The sequence below is a fragment of the Triturus cristatus genome, chromosome 8, assembly GCF_964204655.1.
Source record: "Triturus cristatus chromosome 8, aTriCri1.1, whole genome shotgun sequence".
Lineage (NCBI taxonomy): Eukaryota > Metazoa > Chordata > Amphibia > Caudata > Salamandridae > Triturus > Triturus cristatus.
This window is the reverse complement of record NC_140591.1, coordinates 759434291-759446412: the sequence shown is the minus strand read 5'-3', so window position 1 is coordinate 759446412 and position 12122 is coordinate 759434291. Positions and strand designations below refer to the sequence as shown.

General features: G+C 42.2%; 1 protein-coding gene across 3 annotated transcripts in view; it reads left to right on the top strand.

Annotated features, from left to right (window-relative positions):
* Nucleotides 1-452: 452 nt before the first annotated feature.
* CLDN34 (claudin 34) overlaps nt 453-12122 on the top strand; it is a 249360-nt gene continuing 237690 nt past the window's right edge. For 2 of the 3 annotated variants that reach the window (XM_085620453.1, XM_085620458.1), the window contains exon 1: nt 492-567. The gene's annotated coding sequence lies outside the window, so the exon portion shown is untranslated. Of the gene's footprint in view, nt 568-12122 lie in introns of all 3 variants that reach the window. The other variant, XM_085620454.1, reaches the window with a different exon arrangement.

Here is a 12122-nt window from a genome sequence, read left to right as displayed (position 1 = left end):
TGATTTTCCCAAAATGTTGAATAATTACTCAAAGCTCATTTTGCACACCCTTAGGAATTTACCACTGGGTCCAAGTCGTTAAATATTAGATGTTTTCCTCTTTTCCTGTGGGAGGATGCACTGTGGTCTAGCATATTTCATAGCTCGAGTAACAGTGGGGAATATAGGTGAACCGGGGCGAGGAGAGACACCACAAAGACGCCAGTAAGGAAGTGAGGTCATGAAATTCAATCAGACCTGTGATAAGGAACTTTTGAATGCTCTGTCAGTCATCGTCTGCACCTGATCTGAAACAGCGCCTAAAAATAGCGCCTTACAAATATTTTGGCAAAAGTACAGAGGCGTGGCAACAACGTACAACAAAATGTAGATAATTTCTGTCGTTTGTTAATCATTAACTTTTTAATTTCATCCGTGTTGACTTAGAGGGAGAGTGACAGGGAACCGAGTGTGAGGCTGGCATCGCCCTGCTGTGGCGTGCTGCTGCCCGGGGTCACTTTTCTCTGCTCCGAGTATCCTGCCGCCAACCCGTCCCTGGTCTCCAACTAAAGCCCCGGCTTAGTGCAAGTAAGTCCGCTGTTTCTTGATGTTGTGCAGGGAATGACTGAGTCAGGCAGTAGCGAGGGAAGGGTGCAATGGGCCCTAATACAAACTAGGGAAATGGGCCCCTTCTATAATGGTGGCAGAAATGGCCCTTCACAAACTAGGGCCCCTGGGCCACTGCACCTGCTGCGCCACTGAAATCTGCGCCCGCTAGGCCCGGGTGCAAGAAGGGGTTGTCCAAATACCCCGGGCTTTGGAATACTTTCTGCCCTGGGCAGGGGGACGGAGAAAGGCCGGCGAGCTTCAGGCCTGGGTAATGGGTTGCGAGCGCTTTCTCGCGATGTGGCTGACAGGGACGTGGAGAATTATGTGCGCACTGCAAACTGTAGCTTCTGCAACAAAAATAAGCTTTAAGAAGGGCATTCTCTTGTGCGTGAGGGTCCTTGTTAAAGTCAGTAGGCAGCTTCACAGTAAGAGGTATTGCACTGTTTCTGAACGAATTAAAAGTAAAGCATCGTTTAAGAATTTAAGAAGGATTTGCGTTTGTTCTTCTTTCATGTCTTCTCTCCATCTGCGTTCTCTCATGTCTCTGTCTTATTGTGTGATTCGTTTCTTCTCGCTCCTATCTCTGTTTCTCTATATGTTCCCTAACCTCCTCTCCTCCGCCTCCCTCATCTTTCCGTCTTCCCTCTACCTTTCTCTGTTTCTTACCTCTCACTCCTCTAAGCTTCGCTTCCATCCTTCTCTTCCCCCTCCCTGCGCCTTCGCTTCACTTCCCTTACCAACCCGTTCCTCACTCTCTATCCAGTCCTCTTTGTCTCACCCTGGCCCTCCTGTAACTCTGTTTTCTCAATATCTGTTTCATTTAGACGCCCCCTCCTCACTACGCCCTTTCCTCTCCTGTTTATTGATGCCTCACCTTACCTCATGTTTCATGTCCTCCAATACTTTTTACACACGGTATTCTTTCTGTTTGTTTTCTCCACTCAAACTATATTTACAGTCTCTTTTTTACCCTGGTTGCCTTTACTTTCTCTCATGCGTTTTCTATGTACTACTTCTGCACACCTCTTTAATTACTCTTTGTTTACTCCACCTATCTTCCTTTTGAACTCCCTTCTCTCTCTCTCGCTCTCTCTCTCTCTCTCTCTCTCTCACCTGTGTTTTTCTGACGCTTACTGCCAGACTGTCTCTGATTTTATAGTTTGACTTCCTGGCACCCTCCCAAGCACATCCACTTATAACTTGACTTTCCCTTTTTCGTTAGTTTTTTACAGTGTATGCGCCATTTTTTATATTCTCTATCAAACGATTTTTATCACAATCCCTCTCTTCTCTCATTGCTAAAACAATTGTGAATGTGAAAAAGAAGATTTAAAAGCGGTGAAAACACAGAAGTAAAAAAAAAGTTGTGGCTTGCATGCCTTTCTATTGAAAATACAAAATAGGTAAAAAAAATAAAATTATTACAGCTACGTTTGCGAATTTTAATAAATATACATTACCCCTTTTGCAAAAGCATAACTGTTACTCCATCCTCTACATTAACCTAACCTCTTACATTTACGCAATGTTGTGTTTCATTTTCTGGCAGTGTTCCCCATACTGCCTCCCATGTTACATTTCTACCACACCATCCCTTACAACAACACTTACTTCTTTAATTTTTCTAATCAATCAATCAGCATTTGTAGAGCACAGCACTGTCACTCCTGGGGGTATCTGGGCGCTGGGGTGGAAGGTCTCTATCGAAAAGACAGGTCTTGAGGAAACGGCAGGAGGAGGGAGAAAAAGGCAAAACAGAGGGCAGAAAAATGAAAGAGCATAAAAGGGTAGAAATACAAGCAGAAAAGGCAAAACAGAGCAGAAGGGGGCAAAACAGAGGGCATGAAAACAAGTAGAAAATCCGAAACAGAGGGCAGAAAAATGATCAGAAAAGGGCAAAACAGAGGGCAGAAAAATGAGCAGGAAAGGCAGAACAGAGGGCAGAAAAATGAGCCAGAAAAGGCAAAACAGAGGGCAGAAAAATGAGCAGGAAAGGCAGAACAGAGGGCAGAAAAATGATCAGAAAAGGGCAAAACAGAGGGCAGAAAATGAGCAGGAAAGGCAGAACAGAGGGCAGAAAAATGAGCCAGAAAAGGCAAAACAGAGGGCAGAAAAATGAGCAGAAAGGCAAAACAGAGGGAAGAAAACAAGCAGAAAAGGCAAAGCTGAGCAAGAAACGAGCAGAGGAGGCACAAGCAGAGGGCAGCAGGTGGACAAGCAGCAGAGGGTAGCTGACTGCGGGCAAGCTGGACAAGAGAACTGTCGCAGGGGGAGCTGGCACGAGGACCTGAGGATCCTAATGCTAACCAAATCCCAAATTCTAGCCTTACCATAACTCCATTGCATCCCTCAACCCTGGCTCTTACCACAATAATAACACAAACCCTTACTCTAGCTTTAATCATAGCACCTTCTACTACATATTCCCTTAGACTACCCCTAACTCCAACCCTAACCTAAGCCTGAAAGTTAATCTAAACCTTACCCGACCACTTACTCAATCTTTAACCTTGACTTCAATCCTAACTGTAATTTTACCCCTTTCCTAATAATAAACAATACACCTTACCTTGCATCATCCCTCATGCTACACTGTACCCTAACCATAACCAAAACCTAAACCGAAACTCCTCCTAACACTGTCCCTTACTCCAACACCAACCCGTGCATTTTTGCAATGTTTTATCGTCTTTTTTATATATTACACTTTTTGTGGGCTTATTTTCAATCTTTTTTGTCTCTACCTTTTTGGTGCGCTTTTTAACTCTGATTTTCTGCAATAAAATGCCCAGATCATTCTACCTCCTCAATTTAAACATTTATGCAAGTGAGCGTGTGTGCATATTATCCTGAGTGTCCTTACTAATTCATTATAATTAGGGCTCCCTGTTTTCCATTTTTCAGATTTTTCACATAAATACAGACAGAAAACATTTATTTTTGTGTCTGTATTTATTTTTAAATGTGGATAAAAATAGAAATTGGGTTGTTTTTTAAGTAATTCTAAAGTCTGTCTGCCATGACTGCCAAGCCAATAGCTGTGTGGGTTGATAGGAAAGGGGGTTACAAAAGAAAGGGATTTTAGTAAAGAGGCTTTAACAGCAAGGCTGATACTGTAATTTGCATATTTTCATAGAAGTGCATTGATTTAACTTCAGTGGGTGCTCACAACACTGACACCTGGCAAGCATTCAAGCACGAGTGCATTTTTATCAGTTAAATAAATGTGGAAATATACTAATTTCAGCTTCATTTTTTCACAAAGACCAAAATAAATATGATATGGAAAAATACAGATAAAATTAGGAAAAAATAAATATGGATAAATACAGACAGAAATGTCCAAAAAATAAATACCATAAAACCGGAGCCCTAATTATAATTTCTAAAGAGGCCAAGTGATCAGTAAATGTTACCAATGTAAAGACAAGAACCCCTTGCGGAAGGTTAAGAGGTCCTCTAGGCAAGGAAAAGGTAGTTTGTCCAGACCTAGGGCAACTTACATGTGTTCATAAGTGACATGATACGACCTACATAGACATATGAGAGCAACCTTGAATGGGGAAACTAATACAAAAATGTATTCAAATCGTACATAAAATCCAAATAATACAAAAATGCATGATAATATATTTCCCATCTACACACCACTGAGGTCTACATTCGCACTGATATCTACCACACTGTGAGAACAAGGTACACAGACAAGAACAGGAATGTTAAGAAAAAACAATAATATTAAATGCATCAAATGCAATAGTATACCTGTGATCAATTTAACCTGATAATAATTAACATTTAAATGTTGGCTCAAGATAACTATCGGTGGCTTAAAAGATAAAGGGGCATATTATCAAGCACGGCATTAAAATTATCGCCGCTTTAGCGGCAGAAAACTGCTTCTAAAGCGGCGATAATGTGCTTGATAATATGCCGCAGAGAATTCCAATAGAAGCCCATGTTGACACCAGAACATGGGCTTCTATGGGAATTCTCAAGGGCATATTATCAAGCCCATTATCGCCGCTTTTCTGCCGCTAATGCAGCGATAATTTTAACGCAGTTTCTTGATACTATGCCCCGAATTTCTTTCTATGTTTGTTTCGACACAGTGGGCCCGATTCACTGAACGAACTTAAGACAAAATCCTAAACTTACTACCATTTTGCTATTGACAGAAGGCACTTACTCATTTTAGTATTCACAGAAGGCACTTACTCATCAATGAGTAAGTGCCTTCTGTGGATACCAAAACAAGTAAGTTACTCAAAATGAGTAAGTTACTCAAAATGAGTAAGTTACTCATTTCAATTCAATTCAATAGTTCTTTATTCGATGGTTAAAAATCATCATAAAAGAGTACACATATATGCGGTTAAAACAGTATTAAATCAGTATACAGAACATTGAATGAATCTATGTACATGCAAATAAATCATTGTTCACATACAATCCTCATGGATAGCTTCCTGAGACTAACAGTTTGACGAATCTACAGTCTTCATGATTAATGCTGGCCTCTTGATACTCTGAGTCTAAGTGCAAATTTCAAAAAACTTATCACCGCACATAGTGTTAACGGGTCACTAGCCCTTTGTAAAAAGGTCAATGCCTCCTTGGCTCGAGTAAATCTTGCCTTTTTCAAAATGTTCAAAAAGTAAGTTACTCATTTTGGTATTCACAGAAGGCACTTACTCATCAATGAGTAAGTGCCTTCTATGAATACCAAAATGAGTACGTGCCTTCTGTGAATACCAAAATGAGAAAGTGCCTTCTGTGAATACCAAAATGGTAGTAAGTTTAGGATTTTGTCATAAGTTAGTTCTGTGAATCGGGCCCAGAGTGCCTGAAAGCCACTGAGTATGCTTGTGTGGTACCTGTAAATATATAAATATTTGTTGTCCTGTACAGCAATATTTACACAGGATAAAATAAAACCTATATAGTGTTTTTTGTCTATAGGCCAACTTAGATAAAACCGTGAAAGAAAAATGGAGGAAGAAAGAAAATAAAAATAGGACCTACGACCAGAATACACCAGAAATAATAAACCGTACACCTTACCTTGCATCACCCCTCATGCTACACTGTACCCTAAACATAACCAAAACCTAAACCTAAACTCCTCCTAACACTGTCCCTTACTCCAACACTAGCCCATGGTTTTTTACAATGTTTATCGTCGTCTTTTTTATACATTACACTTTTTTTGGTCTTAATTTCAGCTTTTTTTGTCTCTTCCTTTTTGAGCGCTCTTTAACTCTGATTTCATGCTATAAAGTGCCCAGATCATTCTACCTCCTAAATTTAAACATAGATGTAAGTGAATGTGTCTGTACATTATCCCAGGTGTCCTTACTAATTCATTATACTTTCCAAAGAGGTCAAGTGGCCTGTAAATGTCACCAGCCAGAGCCCCGAGTTGGCAACACAGCGCCATGTTTCACCTTACCTCTTTTGCGTTTTTACATTACATGATTATTTTGGCATAGTTCGTTTGAAAAAGGTGTTATTTTCAAACAGGGAAGTGTTGGTAGATTAGTAAGTAAAATACTGGACTATATATACTGTTTGGGGGTCTTTGAGCTGAGAAAAGGACATCCTTCCAGCACAAAATATGTTTTGCGCTGGAAAGCAAATCCCATTGTGTGACTTTAGTAAATCTGGTGCTACATTTTTCACCACTTTTCTAATGTGATGGTCGCATTTGGAGCAAAGAACCCAAATTGAGGTGGCACGTCGTAGTTTCATGATAGCAAATTGCAATGATCTTATCAGTGTGTCTAGCTGGGGTTGTTTTAAGAACAAGTGTGCCTGCACATCAGTGCTTAATTTGAGCCGGTGGTTTCTGGTGCTCGGCACCGGCACTTAATTGTTGACACTGGCACTTATGACAGCTGCCACATGGTGGCGCTGCCTGCCTAATTTAGAGATGAGCAGAACAGCAATTGTTCATTAATTTAGTTTGCATTAAAAACAACTAATGCCTGCTGCCCAAGCTATTTTTATAGATTTGGGGGCCTGTAATAGGCTCATTGTCGCACTTGTAGCAGTGTTCTGGTTAGTAGTGACACTGGCAGTGGCAATGGGTGGTGCAAGTTGCAGAGGCCTCCTGACAAGAGCCCTGGCCCTTATTTTATGTATTTTTTACAAATTAAGCATTGTTGCACATGTCACGGCTGTGTGCCTGTTTTTATGAGATTGCACATTTAAAAACTTGTACATTTAACTCAGAATATCACTCAGTGCTGCCTGAGAGTCAGGCATCACTGCTCAGAATTAATGACCAGTGGTTGCCCTTCTGTAATTCCGGCCGGGATGTAGGCAGCTCAAGCCGCTAACTGGAAAAAGCAAGAGGCAAATGTATGCGCTGAAGCAAATGGCTTTAACTTAATAAAAGGCGAGGCCTATTGCATTTTCAATGCTTGTCTTTCTAATGTTCCCTCTTTTCTCTCCACTACCTTCGTGCCCTCTCTTTCTCAGTCTCTCGCTCCCTCCCTCCCTCCCTCTCTTATATACTGTCTCTCTGCATGGACTATATCTCTTCCCTGGTTTTGATCTCTACCATGTCTCTCGTTCTCTCTCTCTCTCTCCTCTCCCGCTCTCTCGACCCCCACCCCTTTTTATTTTATGTATGAATTTTGCTGTTTCTCTCCAGTATCAGGGAAGGCTTCTGTTTCATATGCAATTGTATTTATGGCCCGCTTTTCGAGATATTTTAACGGAGTAAGACATGCTTAGTTGGGGGTATACGTGTCATGCACATGCGTGTCCGTCAGAACAGCGTCACCCTTTAAGAAACCGGAGTGGTGAGAAGTCTATCAAATTGAATAGTGTTAACGAGATGTCCCTTTCCTGTTTGATTTAATTAAAAAATGCATGCTTCTATAAATTACAATCTGATAAGTGTTCGGGAGACAGAATCAGACTCCCCTCCTCCCCTCCTCCCCACCAAGCAACCCCACGCCCCCTCCCCCTCCGCACAGGGGTTTCCCACGGATTGACAGGGCTCCTTCACCTGGACAGGACTCCCTCCCTTCTAAATTAACTCTGGCTCAAGCCTTTGAACTCGCCGTTTACCCATTAATTTGTCTACGTGGAAAAGCACTCTGCTCCCTCCATGTTTAATCCGAGGCAGCCCCCTTTCACCCCCACCCCCTTATACCCCCGGCGTACACACACACTAGCCATCTCTCTCATACTGAATACAGACACATCGTACCCCAAATGTGAGCAGTAGACGTCTGAAAAAAAGCTGAAATGCCCATAATGGCAGCACAGACAGAAGATTTTGCAGCGTTCAGGAAGCGTGTTGCACATAAATTGTCTCCACTTTTTACCTTCTGTGCCTTTTAAAGCTCGTCACCCCAATAAAACCCCATCTTCTACACCGCGGTCGCAAATTATCAATGCATACGGTTTATGACGTTCCCAGAAAAAGATAGGTAACATCTCGAAACGTCCTAAGCTAATCACACCCCCAGGGATGCCACAGTAGTTTGAATTTTGCGCTCATAAATCATCTTTTAAATATAGTTCTAGATATCAGTGGCTTGCAAGTGCAGCAAAACGCGATTTGTCGCTGGGTGACTGCACTTCTGCAAAACCTCATTAACTCCAGCACAACACAGTTCTGCACCTGGTGTGTCGTTTTCTTCTGCATTGCAGCAATTGGGATTAACAACTCATTACAAAAAACCACGGAAAAACGGTGTCAGTGTGAAAACAGTGGCCCCCATGCACGAGCCCCGCTGCCCTACCTGCAGGACGTGGACGCCGACGGAGAGCTGCGCAGTCCATCCTGGTCGCCACGCTTCCTTCCCTCGTGGAGGGAGAGTCAACACATACGAGCTGGCAGCAGCCAGCAGTGTGTGCTTTCCAGCTGTTAATGGGTTTGGTCAGGTGATCGGTGACCTTGGCAGAACAGCAAATAGAAGAGTTTTTCTTACAGCAAAGTAGGCAAATGGGAACGTTTAGGAAATAATTTTCTGCAAAACCGATGCTCCGCGTTCAGCACCCGCCTCTAAACAAGTGATCTGTCCTCCGATGACCCGCCTTCCATCCAGCACGGGCACCTGCAGAGCCCCCACTGCTCCTCAGTCCGCTTTCACTTTCGTCCTTTACGAAAGCTTTTGTTTGAAACACATGGCCCCATAAAGATCAGAAAAGCTTTTACCACAAACGTAAAGGAACCGAGCCAGTCCAACTGGGACGGCTCTAAAAGAGGAAAGTTTTTTTCACTAGACATTCTTTTCCAATGGCTGGCCACCGTTTAGCATAAACGGTGACGCCAGCCAATGGAAAAGAGGGGGGGGGGGCTTAAAGCCCACTAGAGAAATCTCCTCTAAATCATTAAATCTCGCCAGCGAGACTGCGCATGTCTGCACAGTCTTACTCCAGGCGAGACCTAAAAAGCAAGAGGCAAATGTATGTGCTGAGACCTCAAAGCATTCTCCTTTGTATGCAACTAGGTGCTTAACACTCTTTTACATAGAGCAGGGATGGGGAATTGGGCCAGCTGCCTCAAACACTACGAATCGAAAACTTGACTAATGTGTGTATTTAAGAAGTAAACTCGGAGTTTATATCCTACGTGAAAAAGCAATCTGATTTTTGGGACGTGCCCTAACTACCAAATTTTGTGCCAAAGTAAAGAATGTTCAAGAAGTTAAATTTAGGCCCTCGCAAGAATGAGGAAATTGACACAAAGCCCATCTCTGACGCCGCTGCTATTTTGAAACAACGAGAAAATGTTGTTCCACCTGAACAACCCTTATGGAATAGCTGGCCCCAGACATTCCTACGTCAGAAAATGATTACTGTGCCCAAGTATTTTTTAATGCTAGTCATGCTTGCAAGTGTTGTTATGTTGTGCAAATAAAAACCAGCAAAGATGTTAAAAAATCAAAATAATTAGGGTCTTATTTATGAGGACCCTTGCTCCGCCGAAACGTCACTTTTTGTGACGTGTCGTGGGGCAGGAGCCTGTTCCATATTTACGTGGCAGTGCAAACCACTTTTTTTGGTTTGATGCTGCCTCGTAAATATTCTTTGAATACAGCGGACATCATCACACAACACAATCTAGGTGCACTCTTCATCACATAAACATGGCTCACATCCACTCCCACACGCATACTCGATTTCCTCATGCAGCGGCGTAGCGTGGGTTGCCACCGCCCAGGGAAAAATTTAAAAACTAAGTATTGCGTCCCCCAACCCGTGCATTGTTAGCTCAGGAGGTGCTATTGGTCCACGGGTTAGGGGGCGCAATGCGTTCGTTAAAAATGTTGCTCCCCTAAGAATTTTGCGCCCGGGTCAACTGCCCCTGTGGATGCCCCCCGCCACACCACTGTCCTCATACCTGCCATCTACAGCAGCCAAAACAGACCGCACACAAAATAGGGGACGCTCAGCCATCCAAAAGTCCTCCTGGCACTGCAAAATTAGAAACACAGCAACAGCTAAGTCATTCAAACTCTTCACCTGCCACTTCCATCTCTCAGCATCTTAAACTACCTCCTTCTGATGTTTAGACCCGTACAGGCAAGAAGACGTTTATACCGGAAGTCTCAGATCTTATCACCTCCTCCTGCATTTAACGCACTCACCCTACCTTCCTCAGACCTTTCAACTCAACGGATGGCTCCAGCTAAAAGGAACTGAAGGAATCACAGTTTTTCCTACTTAACACTCTAGGAATCTCCAACCTTTTCAATAGTGAGAACTACTTCTAATCAATTAAAACCATTCCGAGCCACTGCCCAATATATAGATTAACCAAGGATATATAAAAGTGAAGTGACAAACGCTGAGCACCCGTTCTGCTGCAGCTAATGCCATTGCATTAATGCCCTGTGAGCAGAGTGATGACAGCTTCATCTGTGGGGTCCCCAAAGACTGTTGTGTCCCCTTACTGTTATTTGCGAGTTATCGCTGACAGGTGAGTGTCTTCCTGCCGTTTGTGGTTTCTTGGTCAAGGAATACATAGGATGTCATTGATTTCGTTATAAGAGAAATCTTCCATGATCTAGCTAACTGCCCTAAAGTCTGTTGTCTGATGTTCAGAAACTGGTCTGATTTGGTAGGCAAGCCCAATCCTAGAATTTTCGGTGCCTTAGCAAAAAAGGCCCACGTACTGCCCAACATGCACACATTCACACACAAATATATCAGAAGGTTACTTTTTAACATATAACTTGTACCCCTAACTAGGATCATCAGAAATAGGTGCATGCACATGTACCTGCAGGCATCCCCTTCCCAATGGGTATACCTCTTGCAATGATGAAACAAACAATGAATGAATAGATTACTACAGGAAGTTGAGTACTTTTAAAGAAAGGAGAGCAAGAAAAAATAAAAAGGGTGAGAATGGAGAGAAAGGAAGCAGGAGCGGAAGGAAAGAGAAGAATGAAGAAAGCAAGAGTGGGGGAATGATGGAACGAAAGAATGAGAGGACTTAAAGGGAGAAAGAAAGAGTGGAATTAGAGGAATGAAGTAGAAAAAAGTAAGGAAAAGGAAAGAAAGGAGTAGAGAAATAAAGGAAACACATCTGAAGGGTATCCAGGAGAAAAGGAACAGAAAGAAGGAATGAAAAAGAAAAGGAAAGGAAAGATGGGAATGGTGACTGAAGAAGAGAAGGAGAGGAAAGAAGGAAAAATATTTGAAGGAAATAAGGAATGAAGAAAAGGAACAAAGGCGAGAATGACAGAAAGAAGGAAGACAGCATAGAAGGAGATAAGGAAAGTAAAAAAAGAATGCTGGAAAGAAGTCAATAAAAAGAAAAGGAAAGAGGGAAAGGAAAAAAGTGGGAAATACAGAGGAAATGAGAGAATAAAATCAAAGAAAGTAAGCAAAGGAGTGAAGGAAAAGTTAAGAGAAAGGAAAGAAAATAAGTAATGGAGGGGAGGAAAGTAGTAAGGAAAGAAAAAACAAAAGTGAGAAAGGATGAGAAGTACAAAGGGCAGGATTAAAGAAGAGGAGATAGACACCAAACTTAAAGAAGAGGAGATTAAGAAATATGGAGAGAAAAAAAGAAAGAAGAGGGAAGGAAAAGGATGAAGAAATAAATAAAGAAAAAGAAAGATTGTTTTTTGTAGTAAAATAAGTTGAATGAATAGGCCTTCTCAATAATGCTGTTCTGGATGTTGTCTAAGCACCTACCAAATCTTTTACTGTGTTTGATTATACAGAAATAAACATTTGACTGAGAATCGTGGTTAGAATTTTAAAGGTTAAAAGAAGCAATATGTTATTCCTGTATGATTTCAAACAGCTTGCTATGCTCTGAGGCTTCTGTTGTCAAGCTTCCTATCAGACAAAAAGAGTGCTGATGTTTATTTAACAAAAGGGTGGGCTGCTGCTGCACCTCTAGACCCGGCTCTGTTTTAAAGTCTGCTGCAATATTGTAGAACTCGAGCGGCAGGCAGAGAGCTACTCCAAGACAACCCTTGTAGCTCACGATTAATGTGTTTTGTAGAATCCTGCGGTAGACATCAAGCACCACATCACTAATGCAACCCAGTCCAAAG